The 16,414-nt window shown below is 37.3% G+C and overlaps 1 long non-coding RNA gene across 1 annotated transcript in view; it reads right to left on the reverse strand.

Annotated features, from left to right (window-relative positions):
* Positions 1-1,273: 1,273 nt before the first annotated feature.
* LOC138687240 (uncharacterized) overlaps positions 1,274-16,414 on the reverse strand; it is a 328,639-nt gene continuing 313,498 nt past the window's right edge. The window contains exons 6-8 of the long non-coding RNA XR_011326476.1: positions 12,934-13,065; positions 5,161-5,210; positions 1,274-3,944 (exon numbers count right to left, since the gene is read on the reverse strand). This is a non-coding gene — a long non-coding RNA (uncharacterized lncRNA). The remainder of the gene's footprint in view (positions 3,945-5,160; positions 5,211-12,933; positions 13,066-16,414) is intronic.

A 16,414-nucleotide genomic window follows, 5' to 3' on the forward strand; every position in this document is an offset into this window, starting at 1 on the left:
ATACAGTGCCGTTCTTCCTAGTATAATGTGGAAGTGTTTCATCTCTTTTGTACTCGAGAAGAGGCTTCTTGCTTGAGGTGAATGGCTGAAATATGACACTACATGTTTTCCGTAATCATTAAAACAATAGTGTAACAGCTTCTCCCCAAGCTAAAAATAATCCTGTCGTAGGCATGCCCCTTTTCCTCTTCTCCTTGATAACTGAATTCAAAATTCCCATAAATAAGGTCTTTTTCTTTTATTTTTCATAGACTTGTCCCTAGAAAATTTAGTTTCAAGGTCTTTTATTTCTGTTTCTAAAGTAATTATCCTCTGGGCCTCTTCCTTTCTTCCTGGTATGATGCTAGACTAATTATTCTTCTCCTAATGAATGCCTGAAATGGATCCCATATGGTGGCATATGTGCCTTCAGATGGAAGTTCGTTTGAATAAAATAAGAAAATTCTTCTCTTGGGGCTTTCTTAAATTTTTCATTCTGTAACAATGATGAGTAAAATCTCTGTCTTGGGGATAGACGCAGCCAACTTGTTTTCTATTACACTTTGAGCTTTCTCTGAACTGGAGATTTCCATGTCTATCTCTCTTGCTATGGCCATCCACAGCTCTTACGCCACATTGTCATAAAGACTGCTTGAATGAATCAAAGCATCATTACATTTTGTCTGAAAACCATTTTTATTTCCTTAAAAAATACTATGTGTAGTGTTACTTCTCTTACAGTTCTTTGTCACCTTTCTCTAGACCTACCCTACAGTATGCAATGCCCCTTTTTATTTTAGGGCTCAATCCACACACTGACTAGAAATAAGAGACTAATCACAGTTTATTTCTTTGCATGCGATGACTCAAACCCACAGTTCCCAGCAGAATGCTTTATCTACCAGATTACTGAGTATTCTGTGGTGCATGTCAGTCTTTGTATCTATATGAGAACAAGTACATTAAATGCATAAATGTAAAATGAAGGTCTTCAGGTCTCAGCATTGTAAGCACTGCACAGGCAGTGACAGCACCAGAAGGAATGACTGCTACCTATTTTTGGAAATGCAGCATAAATTTACACTGCACTTGGTTTCTGATCACCTTTCAGAAGTATTGGTAAAACATCCAATGAAACCTAGTGCTGCCTCTTTACCTTTCATTAACATGATAGAGAAGTTATAATTGCAAATTATTATTTACGTTGTAGTAGACCGTAGAAGTCCTGGTCATGAATATATACAACCTTGTGTTGAGAGCTGTGCAATGGAGAGTATTTTCACCAACTTTAAAATCAGGGAAAAATAGAGTCATTGATATTATTTTTTGCAAGCATATATAAGTAAAACAAGTCACATAGATACATTACGCTTACATAAAACAAATTAAAATATGTGAGACATTCCAACTCTGCCATGCCAACTGTTAACAAATTCTAAACAATATTGTAGTGAATGAGTAAGATTGCATCTTCCAATTATGGAGGTGATGCTAATGGCTTGGATCAGTGTGAAGCAGGGTTGTGATGTGATACTGCTGCATAAAAGATACGCCAAAATGGAAATATTTGTAGACAAATGAAAGGGAAAGTGAAATGCTGTTTTAGAAAACACTGATTCTGCATAAAGTTATTTTAGTAGTGTATCACTTGAATCATGCTAATCGCTTGTGAAAACATAATCATTTTATCTGATGTATGTATTTGTTCTTGCTTTCAGAGACACAATGGGGAAATACTGTATTGATTTTCATTAGAACATTTGATCCCAAGTTGATAAAGGACAGTAACTAACCGTGTCACTATTAATATCAAGCTCTACTTGGATTTAAAAAAGACCTTTAGCAATGTGTGAATCTGCAATCAGGGAGAATGTTAGAATAGGAGAAAATGCCTGATTTTAAGAAGTGCTATGAGGCCTTAGTTACTGTTTAAATGGAAAGAGTGTTTGCCTCTGGGTGGTCTCAGCCTGAGCGTATCAAGCCAAGAGCTTTGCAAAATACATACTGTACTTTTGTGAATAAGCTTATGTTTTACTTGCTGGCAATTTCTTGTTTTGTTTTTGCTTCTATGAATAATTGTTAGCATTCCAATAACCCAGCTCAAGCTTTAAAATAACAAACCACCAAACAGTTTTTAGCTCCTCTAACAATCTTTAAGCTTGCAGATTCTTGTAAGGCATAATCCTTGATTTGGATTTGCTCTGTTTTGCTCCATTTTGTCCTATTCTGTACAGAATTTTCTGATACACTTGTGAAGCTTTAACAGACCAAACCTGGAAGAGTCCCCAGTGACCTGTTCAATAGCTTGTGTCCTCTACCTGACCTTCAATCACTCACTACAAATAACCAAGGGAACGTAAACCATTTTAGGGGGTAATAATTTATCTTTTGCAGAATAGTTGGTTTATTTTCTTTCACTGACTCAATGCAGTGACCATACAGCATGCTTAATTCATAGTTCAGACAGGAGTTTCTTGTTCAGCTTTCTTATTAAAGTCACAGTGTCATTTTCTGACAGGGCGGCATTTGCATATATAAGCTTGATGAAAGACCAGTAATCAACAGGGCTAGGGGAAGGGGTCATTTCTTATCCATATTTCAATACTGGTTGTTTTCCCTGCTGAAAGTTGGTTCTGAACACCCTCTTTAACAAGATACGCTGCTGAAGGTAATAAATAACTCTGGGAATCTGGGCAGCAGTAGCTTTTCTTAGAAAACCAAAGCTTTCAATGTTGGCTACTTAAAGTTAGGCCCCTAAATTCATTGTTAAGTACCCAAAACAAATTGCTATGATGATGAAAAATTCCACTTAGACACAAATCTAATTTTGACAATGTGAGCTGTGAGTACTCAGAGCTTTGTAGAAGCAGACCACTTTGATCTATGTAATCAGATTTGGCATTTTGTCTCTACTTAGGACTATCTAGGAGCGATGTTTCAGGAATATTGTTGAGGCGATGTCGTTCAGGCAATATCAAGTGCAGGACACTGTCATTTTCTTGACAAGGTTAGAAACTTTCTGTTCTCTTCCCAAGTCAGAGTTTTTTTCACTCTTTGAGCCCTAGAGCCAGGAATTTCAGTAGTTCCCTGTATCAAGAGGACAGGTGCAAACTCAGCAATACTCACATGCTTCATGGCACCAGGTCTGACCCAACATTTTGGGGCCAGAATTGGGGAACCATGACAGCATTCAAAGTGCACATAGATGTCTGGTGTGACCTACAGAATTGCTTGAGCAGAATGTAAACTGGGGAGCAGGATTCCACTGCCTTTCAGCAGGAGTGGATTGCCTAGTCTGCGCTATTCATTTTGAAAATGCCGTGGGGACAAGAATCAGAAGAGAATCTGATATTCATACCTTTGATACATCTGATATTGCAGGAGTAATTTTCAAAAACCAATCAAGTTCTCTTGAAAACTAGGTACCAGTTTTACCCACTGTCAGGAACCCACATTATTTACTTAAATAAATTTCTTCCCGTGGAATTGGCATAACCTTGCTTCTGGATAGAAACTTTCTACCATCCAGCCTAAATTTATTTCTTAGCACTTGAGCAGGGTCTATCTGCATCATTATGTACCTAAATCCCTTTAGGAATCTTGACTTTTGTGCTTTCTGTCATAAAAACCCAACAAACTACATACTGGAGTTGCTTTGCCTGCTACAGGTATGGCAGGTCACTGAGGGACAATGTAATCACCTGCATCAAATAAAACTCCAACATCATATGATAAAGAAAAAAGAAAAACTTCATGTGCTGGGTGTTATGAGCCCAGGGAGAGAATGAAATGGAGAGGGTCCTACTGTTTACCAATCCCATTTCATTTAATAGCACTCTAATGTAGTGACATAATTATACCATACTAATAAGTTATGAGCTCTTTCACAGCTCTGTAGCTACAATAAGGTCTTCTAAATTTTACTGCTTCTTTCCCGTAACTGGTCATCTGCTGTCTGTTGTCACCTGTTAAGGAGCATAACAAGACAATAAATACAAAGAAGCAAAGAAATGTGAAAAGCTCCAAGCAGTACTCTCAAGCACCCTTGCAGATTTTGTCTGACAATTTATATTTAAAAATTAATCCAGAGCACCCCCACAAAAAAATCTATTTTACTTGTTTAACAAAATAGAGTATTGATTTGCCAAAGCCTAAACAAAGCAGCCTACATGATTCATTGATCAAGAATTTGGGCTCAGTCCATGTGATCATTAAGTTCTTTGTCAGATGTATTCATTTATTCATAAGCTTTGTTTATGGCAGGCCCTTTTCACTGGCTCATTTCAAAGTAACAAAAACCAAATGCCTTCTCTACCTCCATTTCACTGAATACAGAAGACAAAACAGAAGGTGCTATCAACTTCAAAGATTTTATGAGCCTTTTGAAGAATCCAGGAACTCTAGAAGCTTTTATATAAGTCCAGGCTTCAGCATTATTTTGGAATTGTACATCATGAGTATAAAATTCTCCAAAGAAAGCAACCCCTTGTGCTGCCATGTGGGGAACCTAACCAAATTTGAGAAAGTCAGTAGTTAAACTATTAGGAGCTCCATATCCCTTTGTACTGTCGTTCAGGAAATGCTGGTTGTTTGACGTAAAGCCATTGTTTTGGTGGACTGTTGTTGCAATAAAATATGTCTGTTGGAAATTTCTGATGCACAGGTAAAAGGATTACAAAACAGTATCTGGTTAAAACCCATGCCTTAATCACAAATCAAAACCTTTTAGCTTTTTCTCAGTACATTCTCTGTGGTTTAAAGTAAGCAAAGAAACGAGAAGCAAAAGAGTTCTGAATTCTGTTTTTTGAACATGGTACTGTTTTAAATTCCAGACTTTACTGTGCTGTATAGCTTAATAGTAGGCAGGAGATACTAACAATGAAAAATGAGTCCTTATAATCAATATCTGAGTATTTGCTGCACGCCATTAATCCTGTATCAAAAAGTAACATCACAGTCATGAAGAAGTTATTATAGGGTAAAGCAGGGTATGATCTTACATGGAGTTAAACAGCCTGTGATAACGGACAGAGTTCAGCATCTTCCCTGAAACACAGGCACGTTAGGTAACCCCTCAGTGGATGCTGGATAAACTCTACTGCCTTTCCCTTGAGGTGCTATGGGTTAAAGGCGTACTCAGAGACAGTTACCTCAAAAGAGCTGGCATGTTCACTCACTTACCTTGTCGTAATTCCACTGTAAGCCTATCTCCTTAGTGTGCAGCTGTCAACCTTTTAACATCAAAAATGAAAATAGTGGGAAAAGAAGATGAAACAGTTTGTGATTTTTTTGGTCTTGTTTAAAGAAAGAATAAAGTAGTCTCACTCTCGGTAATTTATACAACTGAAGTCTAATTTGCATGCTGGATGGGCTACAATGCAAACTACGCAATACAGTCTGACTTCAGGAGCCTAGGTATCTCTGAGGATGTGGAGTTAAAACTTTCTGTGTATCTGCAAATTCCTGCAACGATGGTAATGGAAATCCCTCTATATGAATCAGGACATCACTGAATAAATAGCATAAAGTACTATGGCAGTAGGAAATACAGGCCTCATCCAGAACTGTGAGGAAGATGGAAGTTTTTTCCACAAATTGTATGCAGTGGGTTTTGGATTAGACACCAAGTCTGTAGTTGGTACACAGTTGTGGTGATACGGACAGAGAATTTACTAGCTCAATTTTTATACATTTGGTTGGGAGAAATGAACTTTATCCTGACCAAACTTAGTGTGGATAACTTGGTCAAAACTCCTGAATAGTAATAAGTGAGTTGAGTGTACCTCCATGCTGGGTAGCCATTTGAAACCTCAGTGACACATTCTCTCTCAGAAAATTTTGGGGGCCCCTCTTAAAAACAGTGAACTTGTCAACATCTCATGCTGAACTCAAGCATTTTTTATCAGCGATAGGCTGATTTTAGACTTAACTCTGGAGTAACTGCTGATTTAATGCCAACAATGGAACAGAGAACAGAATCACACATTGCCCAAGGCAAAGTCCTCGCACAGTCTGTTCTATTATCAATAAAAGTCACAAACCTTTTCTGCAGTGAGAGCTATATTTTTATGCTCTGCAACATTCATTTGATTGAACTTTTCTTCTTAAATTTAACCTATTTACATTGGACAGAGACAGTCATGTATTATGAGCAATAAAAAATACGACATCATCAATATGTACAGTGTATTCTCTGCATATACAAAATGTATACACACACACACATATATGTATTAACTGCTCAAGCAGGCTCAGAGAACAGAAAAAAATAACACATTTGCTTAATAGTAATGCTATATATGTACATGTACATTTTTCTTTTAGCAACATATTTGTACTATGCTTTCTTTCAGTTTAAGATTGAATATGTGCCTCAAGAAACAGGCTTTAAATGGATGCACACTAGCTGGCTACAGTGGGTAATTTCATTTAGGCACAGAATTACAAAGTAGCCATTTTTAACTTCAACTAGATTACACATTTACTAAACCTTCCATAAATCCATCATTTGGCTGAGTCACATTGAGAATTGTTTTAAATAAATCTATGTGAAAATTAAATTTAAGTTGAAAAGCAGCAGGAAAAAGATGTATAGTAAGTACTTCATTTGTTGTAATGGGACTGTTTGGAAGGAATACAAATGCACTTCAAATTGTAAAGAGCATAATTATTTTTCTCGAGAAGCTGAATGAAATAGAGCAGCTTCTGCCTATATAATAATTTGATATGAATTATCCTCATAAAATTCAAGTTGTATTTTTAAAATTAAGTGTTTTCTTGGTGTATAGGAAATTTCCAAATGAGTTCTCCTTTCCTTTGTTTTATTAAAATGGCCAAAAAGAACACAGGAGTTGTCTTAGCTGGTTGGACCTGTAGTTCAGCTTCTGCATTATACTACTTTTGGCAGTGGACACTAACAGATGCTTCACAGAAATTGCAAAAACCCATTTATTATAGAAACCAGTGTGGGAATGGTGGGGACGGATGGGACATGAAGGGCCTGGGCAAAACCTTAAACCTGAAAGGACCTTAAAGAGGTCACTCAGTCCATCACCCTGCCCCAGTAATCCACTGAGAGGGGACTTTTCATTCTAACCCCTGACAGTGAATCTTCATTTCAGGGTCTCTCTCCCTTTCTCTCATGTCTAACAAAACTGCAAATGTGCATATTATCCATACACTGTCTAATCCTTTTCAAATGCTATATGAGATTAGTGTATTATAGATGACTGCAAAAGATCTGGAGTGCTGTGTAGTAAATAAATTTATTGCTAATAGGTAATTGCTGGGATTCTGAGACATTTTGTATCGCTTGGTTTTGGTTGGGAATAGCAGCAGGAAGGAGGATATCATTCCAGACAGCCATCCATCAAGTGACATTTAGGAGCTGTTAAGAAACGACTGTTAAGAACTGATAGATTTAATGACTCTACCTCCTTTTCCAGACAGCCTATGAAACTTGTTCTGACAAAAAATGATTAAGGACTCCCCCCACAAAAACACCAAACAAAAAAACCAAACCAAACCAAAATGGCAAGATTTGAAGTAGGAGTTATTTAAGAAGAGAGAGGGCCAGTCTTTGCTGCACAGTGGAGCACTGAGCAACTATGCAGGAGCTGCTTCCAGAACTTAAAGCAGTATGTTTACATCAACATGGTGCTGGGATGCCTAATGTGTGCCGCTGAGAGGCAGATGGTCTTCGCTCAGAGCTAGCTCTGTGCTACTACAGCAATAAGCCGTTTGGAGTTTGAACTAGTATACTCCACAGTGCAACACAGTGCTGTATGAAAGTACCAGCTCAGGTTAATGTTTCTTCATCTGCCTGTTGGCTCTCCTTGTGAAGTCTGTCACAGGGGAACCAGGGTAATGAACTTAGGGTATCTGAAAAAGCTACCCCTACTTAGTCTACCTACTCCCTACCGATGCTTAAGCCAGCGTTTAAAAACCTCCCCCCCAGTTTTCTGCCTTTTTTTTTTTTTTTCTTTTTGTCTTTAAAGATTTATGCCCACAGCCAAATGCCAAATAAAGAATACTTTTCTTCTAAAAATGTTATTTTGGCACTGACCCTCCTCCATGCATAAGACTTTTTTGTGGAATTTAACCTCCAGGGTAAGAATGATTGATATCCTGTGTATCGTAGCCCAGGGCCTGGTCTAAAAATGAAAAAATTGTAAACTCCCCTCAAAGGAGCCCTAAGAGATAGGGATATGCACTGGACAAGAGAGACACAGATGTAGCTAACTGTTTAACCAAGATACTATATCATGAATGACAATGGACAGTTACACTGTACATTGATAAACGGTTAGCTTTTGTGAGTTTAAAGTGCGCTTTGTCGCCATTAGAAAGTTTAAACAAGGGGTTTTGTTTTATTGTGTCTGTCACCCATAATTCTGTATACTTCCATCATCCTCACTTTCCTGTATCACAATTATGTTACTTACCCTTTTTGAGACAGTTCTGATCTCTACTCTGTGTGTGGATGATGACATACCTCTGGTTTGATACAGTGTTAATTAAATACTCTTTGGGTTCTTTTCTTAAGAGAGACAACACTAAACTCTTTAGAGACTTTGGCTTAAAAATAAAAATTGTGCCAAAGAAACTGCATGCATTAAATGCCTACTTTATAAAGTAAGTAACTGCCTTTGGAAAAGAAACAAATGCAAATTCTAGTTACTGTGCTTGAAAGAGGTGACAAGAAGAAGTGCCAGCAGCTTGGCTCCTGTTGCTGCTTTATTGTCACAAATTGTTAGTTACATTTGAAAATTATGGATCTCTCTCATTGTGAAAGTTGTGTCTGCCAGTTGGTGCCTGTACAGTAGAGTGGGTTTACCCAATTAGCAGAATTTCCCATGCAGGACCCAGAATAGCTGTGTGTGCATCCTAAATGTTACCACAGCTGAGGCTCATCCTGGGACTCTGGTGGTCTGAAAACAACTGATTTACCAGGTGAGCTCAAGACAGAAGAAGCTGTACAAAGCACGTCTCAGTGGAAGTCAGCCTTGGCACATCTAATCTAGCTATATTTGTCTATAGTTCTCTCTCTCTGACAGATATAGTCTGCCCCAATCACAAACACACTGTGCAGCAGACAGAACAGTATTTTTAACCCCAGTGCACTCATGAAGTGAAATAGGTCATGGAAACAATGACATTTAAGTGCTACTTGTAATCTTCATCATGGGCCATCTCAAGCTATTTGCATCTCTCTTCTGGCACTCAACCAAGTGAAACTCACCCTGTGTGGAGCTGTGTACTATTCAAGCCACATCTAAGGCTCATACTAAGATGATGGGAGTGCTATCAGGTAACTGCTTTATGGGAAAAACATCTGAGGGACTGAAGAGACTGATTTCATGTAAGTGTTCAAAGTAAAAGAGGAGGCATGAGTGGAGAAAGAGCAGTCCTGAGAAAACACGAGCTTAACTGCAGTTCTTCATCTGCCAGTGGACTGAATTGCATGGTCCCTATTTTGGGTTTCATTAAACAGTGGAAACCTAGTATGGCAAAGTATCCCACCAATAATGCAGGGCTGTGGACCTTGCCCTATCTTTTTGCCTTGTTGCTGTATATAGATTTCTGCACTTTTCTAGTGCAGGTAAGCAGACATGCTACATTTCCGATTGAATCACAACCTAGAGATTAATCTGAACTTCAACTAAAAGCTATTATGACAGAATGCATTACAGAATAATATGTAATGAAGGACTATAACAAAAACATGAAGTATCTACCATCTTTATAAGTAGATGGAGAGAATGTTATCATTTAAAAAAATAAAAAAGGAAAAAAAAAAACATTTCCCCCTAACTATAGTAATTCACATCTTTTCCCTTCCTTTAAATAGTAGGTAGGGTTTGTAGGTAAATTTTTGTTTCTCTACTAGGCCGTGGAAATGATGACTTCTTTATACAGAGAAACAAAGTTACTATAGCCCTCCTAATCAGTGTTTTGATGATCTACAGGTCATGGCAGACACTGCTTTATTAATTGGTCTCAAGTTAACAAAACCAGCTTTGTTCACAGAGCAATTCTAATAATAAGAGAGTACTGGGAAAATGCTAAACGTATCAATAGCCATCACTCTTATTTTAATGGCTTGAGGAGCATCCAAATATATCTAGATGACTTTGAAAAAAATGTGATGAATTTTATTTTAGTTGACCTTCACCACTATAAGGCAGTCATGATCTAAATATTTAATAGCTCTGCTTCTTTAATATTTTGTCTTTCATTAAAATTAATTTCTAATTTATCATATGTATATAGTATGACATAAGTCCTATCCTGTAGTGATCATCTGAGTGCTAAGCAGTATAAAATGTTAACATAGTCTACTTAGAAATAATGTATATTGTATTGTGCATGTCTCTTTAAAATTCCTTTTTTTTTTTTCTTCTTTAAAAATATATATCTAGTTCATTCTGATATTTTGGTTCCTAAAAACTTCTAAATATAATTTTTCCTTTAAAAATAGACACAACAGAAAAACTCTTTAAATGGGGATAAATATAAAATAGGATATAAAACATTTTGATTGAACAATATGACATACCATGCAATTATTATGTAATTTATTAAGGTATTCTGGAAGGAGGGGAAAGGTTTTTCTGCTCAAAACATTTCCCTTTCGTACTTCCCTAAACTGTGTTTTGATTTTTCTCTTGAATGTTTTTGTGGTTAAGATACCAAACCAAGCTATTCATTATTCATCCACATCTAGATCTGGATGGTTTGGATGCAAGCAGGGACCCCCAGTTTAAACAGATCTTAATTGTTCTATACTTTTCATTATTGATCAGTTGCATTTGTTACGTTTTGAAGAGTCACCGTTAACTTTTACATGGCCTGCGTCTCATTTTATGTAGTTAAACATGGGCTCTAAATGAGCACTTCCATTTGTGGCATCTGTTGTTTCCCTCTCCAGCCACCCTGTATGTCCCTCCTGCTGGGAGAACCTGAGCTGACACAGTTGCTGCTGGCAGTGTCACTGTCTGCTTTTCATCCAGAAAAATGAGTTCTGTGTCTTAAACACCCTAAAGGAGGCTGAATTGGATGCTTTATGTCATTCTGCATTTTACTCAAGCAGCAAAGGTTACTCCTTCTCTATTCCCTTTCATACTAGCGAGCGTATTACTCAACAGCAGTATTTCAGAAAGGCTCTTATGGGAAATGGGGTGAATGAGATCAATGCAAAATTGCAAAACCGTGTGATGCAGCATTCCAGAAGCATTGATTTTACTAGGAAAACTGTATGCTGAGTTACGTGTCATTTTCAGCATCAAGGACCCTCTTTCCTGTTGTAAAATTTCTCATTTTCAAGGATGTAATATAAAAAGGGCTTCTGGATGCATTTCATTCGGGTATATAAGAAAACAAGGCATATTTAAGCGTAGATCTCAGCAACACAATGATTACCTGTATTTCTTGGAGACAAGCAAAACTTTACTGTGGTCAGACACTACTGACAAAAAACAGAGTATCAGAGATTTTTTGGTTGTGCTCCTTCACGCACAGTGTGAATCTGAGGATCCATGGATCCACTTGAATTTTAAAAGCATCTTTGCTTTATGTAAGAAAACAGTGAGCTGTCTGACCATGATTTGTTCAACAGTATGTGCTCTCATTGGGGATACTTCCCACCTCCTTGGAGTCTGTGAAAGGATAGCAGTGATCACTGTGTTAAGCACTTAGTAATAGAAGCTTAATAAATTACTTCCTATCAGGTGAGCTGCCATAATAGAACAGTTCATGTGTGTAGTCTAGCCTGCTCCCCTCCCCAGGTAAAATGCAATAGTCTGTTACTCTGAGCTTTTCCCTAAGTCATATTAGCTCAGAAGCAGGGAAGGCTATTAGTGAGCACACGAGCCATTACTAACAGCTATGAGATTCAGTTGGTGCACAGTAACTTCTTAGGCCAGTGTAGTTCAGTTAAATGTCTGAGACCCATGACTAGTTTTGGAAATCTGTGTCTTTGGAAACCTACTCTCCCCTCAACAAAAAAACCCAAACCCAAACAACCCAAAACAGATTAAAGAAACTTTCAAGTTTCTCAAACCTATTAAATGCTGTTGTTCTCAATTTATTCAAATTAATGTGAGGCAGCTTGGCACATTTAAAGGGCATAAAATGAGGTTGGAGGTTTGAGCTCTGATACACTTGACATACTTTGTTATGATAGGGAGGTTTTGCTTCATAGAAGTTTAATTGCCCCTCATGCAACAGTGAGGATAGACTTTCTAGGTCAAGGTCAAGATTCATAGGTACCAAATCAAAGAGCCTTTCTCTGAATTAGTTCTTGCCCTAAAGACAATAAAATACATTTCTGGACCCCACATGGGAATGCTACTTGCAAAGACCAGATTCTATTTTCTCCATTACTGCTAAAGAACAGAACTGTTCCAGCGCAAAATGCTCATTTTTAATTTCAAGATAAGTTTAAATTGTGGTATGAAAGAATACAAGAGTGATAATCAGTGGTAACTCTTTATATCCAGTTCTCAGAACACAGCGGAGTACAGGAGATCTGTTTTGAATTACTTCCCATATTTTAGGGAATCTGAATCTACATTTTTCCTCCCTCCCAGGAAAGTGTCCTAACCATAGGATTAGATTGTAAAGGAGTGCATCTGCTCCCTAATTAGTAGGTTATGCAAAATAAACTGCTTCCCTAAAAAAACCTGAGAAAAACGCTCTCTCACAGGGTGCAACATACAGTGGTGATGAAGCACTCTCCAGAAAGACAGATAAGGATTTGAATTTGAATTTCAATTCCCTGGATAGAAGAAGCTGTGAACTGAAGTACCCTACCTCTTCAGTGAGTAGTTTAGCTACTGAGATGAATGAGGGTAGAAGAAGAAACGTCTACTTTTTAGCTATCTGTCTAAAAGAAGGAAATTGTCCTTATTTTTTCAAAAGAAACCCTGAACGAAGGTTAGCATTTCCCCCTACCTTAAGTCTACAGAAGGAAGTGTTATTTAAGACATACATGATCCTTCAGGTTTCCAAATGGGTACTTTAAATGGCCCTCTATCCATGCTTGCTTTTGGACTCCAGTTCTCTATTCCTACCATAAAATCTAGACTGAAAAGCAAAAAGCAAAAGAAAAAAATTATAAGATATCTTTGTTCAAAATTCTTCATGAAAAAAGTTTGCATTTGACCAATACTAATATGGAATATGGTTAGCTGTCTGAAAAGAAGGCAGCTCAAAGTCCTTTGAACATTACGTACTAGCTACTTCCATTGAAAGTATAGACATGCTGGCTGATTCAGGAAGAAAGTTCATTTTCCATGTTAGCATCTAAATTCTAAAATTGTATAAATTTTGACGTTGCCCTGCCCCTGCACAGAGTCCCAGTTCCAGGGTCACTACGCATATGAGATTACCCATATAAGACTATGTAGTGTATTTATTCATCGTGTTTTCTCTTGCACAGCAAATTTGTATGACACCTGTCGTGGTTTAACCCCAGCCAGCAAGCAACTAACACCTAAGACCAAACGATTTTTTTCTTCTCTCAATACAATTCCTTAAAATATCAGCATTCACAATATTCATTATTCATTATATTTGTGTAAAATATTGTATCATTATTGTCACAGAACAAAAATATCAACTAAAGTAATTGCATAACCTTTGAATAAATACAAGGCTTGCTGTTTTCTCATATCACTTAATATTACTAACTGTTCATTTTCCTTAGCTAGAAGCAGAAGGTAAATGCTTGTAAAGTCCTAATACAATCTTACTGAAAAAAAGCAATTCCTCTCAGGTTGATGATACAGTGTTAATTTTCCCTAAAAAAGACATGTAAGTATATAAAAAGAAACTTGTATTTTGGCTGGATTTGCCAAAAGAGTTTTCCTGAAAAATCTAAGAGAATGTCTCCTTTCTAAGTACCCTTAGTGCTCATGAAAAGGTAGTGGGGTGTACGGAGCTGGAGCTGGAAGTCATCCATCATGTCTGGAAGGTCACTGCATTCCTACTGACCTCAGCACTTGTGACTCAGTTCCAAACTGGAACGTAAAGGATAAGAGACAAATGCATTCTCTCACTGTTGGCTGAACTAGTTACTTGCTGGAAAAAACCACACCCACCCCCAAACAAATCACACTACTTCGGGGTTTTTTTCAAAGCACCATGAAAATACCACTTAGAAATATTACTAACACTAACCTTATTCCTTTGTTACAGATGGAGAATCTTAGGCATTTTATGGACATAGCACAGCTGTGACTTGCCATCAGTTCGGCCAGCAGTCAAGCAAAGAATGGAGCTCAGTTCTTCAAAGTTTGTCCAGTCATGTATCTGCTAGATTGCTTTACCTCTGAGCAAGAAGCCTGTCTTGATTTTCTTACTAACAGTTGGCCTGAGACCAACTAGCAACTGCAACAGTTTCCAGCAGGTAATTTTTTGACCAGATTAGAGTCAATGACTTACAAATGAGAACTTTTTTATTCCATAGTAGAGCAAAAGGCATTATTTCCTGGAAACTGCAATCTGCCCATTTATCTATTTAGTGTGTTTACTTGGATTTTGTATTTAGATAGAAAAGGCATTTCAATTTTATGGCGTATCTGTGGCATGTTATGTTGAACTCTCAAAAAGTATTTAATCATTTACTAGTCATGCTTTGTGTCTGGTTAAAGATGACAAGTTTTAATAGTTTAAAATTAAAGGACAAAAGTTAATATTGGTAAGTTTCTTGGCACCATAAGGTCTCTACCTATTGAAGAAACATTTTGAATATTCAGTGGAATCTCAATAACTTGCCCTGATGGTTGGAAGATTCACAGAAAATTGGAGTTGTAAATATTACTGAGAAAAAGTGTTCACCTGGGAAGAAATTTTCGAAGATACAAACTGGGAGACTGGTATCTCTTTTCTCCTTTTTCCCATTGTCTTCATGGACAGATAATCTCAAATGGACTTTGTATGACAGTGTTTCACCTATAATGATTATTACTTGACATACGCCATGAAACTAACTAAGTCTGTACTAGGCTTTTTTATTTTGCTGAGAGGTGGGTAAGCACAGACTTTCTGTGTGCATGTTCACAGGGATTATGCGAAAATAATATTAGCAGGCTTCGTTTCAGTGTTTTAGTAAATGCTGTACAGCAGCTACTGGAATACTCAAATTAGACCAGATGTCATAATGCCAAAGTCTCATCCCAGCAGAGTACCACATTAAAAAAATTGTTACTTTTGTTTTTAATTTACTACTCTATGGATGAGAGAAGTCCCATCTGCTTACTTTATTTTTAAATGAAAACATAAATGTTGTCCTGTGGTGACATTAGGCTAGATATTACATAGAGCCAGAGACCCCAAGCAGCTAAAATTTACATCTAACAAATATGTTTTCTTACATACAACCATCTGCATGATAAAAGCAATGAATAAGTTTGGGAAGCTAGCGTAAACAGGATTCAAAGTGTGACCCATTTTTGTGCCACTGTGGGAATAAGAGTTACAGAATTTCAGGAAAATCGGAACCATAATTTCTCCTATGGGAGAAGTCTGGTCACATGGGATAAAGGGAAAATCAACTGCTGGAAAGATTAGATCTGAAGACAGTAGCAATTCAGCACAGCTAAAAGCATACAGCTTTTGAGGGATTTCTCAGGACTTCAGAACCACCTCTAAAATCTTAAGCCTGTCTCTGATTCTATGTCAGTGGGAGTTCTGGTTTCACAACCCACTTGTAAAAGAGTAGCTGAACACAACAGAGAAGTGAAGAGATGTACTCTTTTCAGTTTGAAAGGAAAGGGGAAAAGATGATGGGGATATTAGAATGTTCTTTCCCTCACAAGCACGTTTCTTTGATTGCCTATTGAAGAAAATAAAAACAAGCATGTCAGAATGTTTTTCTGGGATTACTATTAAAGAAAGTATCAATTTTTTTTCCATGGGGAGGTAGTCCAGCACGGACAGTTTTGATAACTTGCAAATCACTTGTTTAACTTTTCAGAAGAATTTGTTCATGACTCAAAGAGTAAAATTTCAGACGATTTGCTTTTTGCCTTTTTTTCCCACTGGAGCTACCTTTCTAACAATGAACTTTACGGTTTCAAGCCTACAACTTCCTTCAAATCAAGCCTGATGAAATCTGGTGTAAGAACTGGCATTAGTGGCAAATTCTGCCTGAGTAGGAGCTTCAGGAGTTGAATTGCGCTGTCTCCCCTTACAGTTTCAGTGTTTTATTTGCCAGTGATATTTGATCCATTCGCAAGGATAAACAGTGGCTTTTTTGTGGTCTAAGATTCTTGGATGCTGGTGTTTTCTTCTATTTAGATTAACTGTCAGACTCAACTGAAGGTGTTCAATAATATTCTTTCTTTTCCAACCTATAATTGAATTAAAATCGGCTCACGCTTTCTAAGTGTGTTGTGTCATAGAATCCTGGAATCATTTAGGTTGGAAAAGA

The sequence above is a fragment of the Haliaeetus albicilla genome, chromosome 10, assembly GCF_947461875.1.
Source record: "Haliaeetus albicilla chromosome 10, bHalAlb1.1, whole genome shotgun sequence".
Lineage (NCBI taxonomy): Eukaryota > Metazoa > Chordata > Aves > Accipitriformes > Accipitridae > Haliaeetus > Haliaeetus albicilla.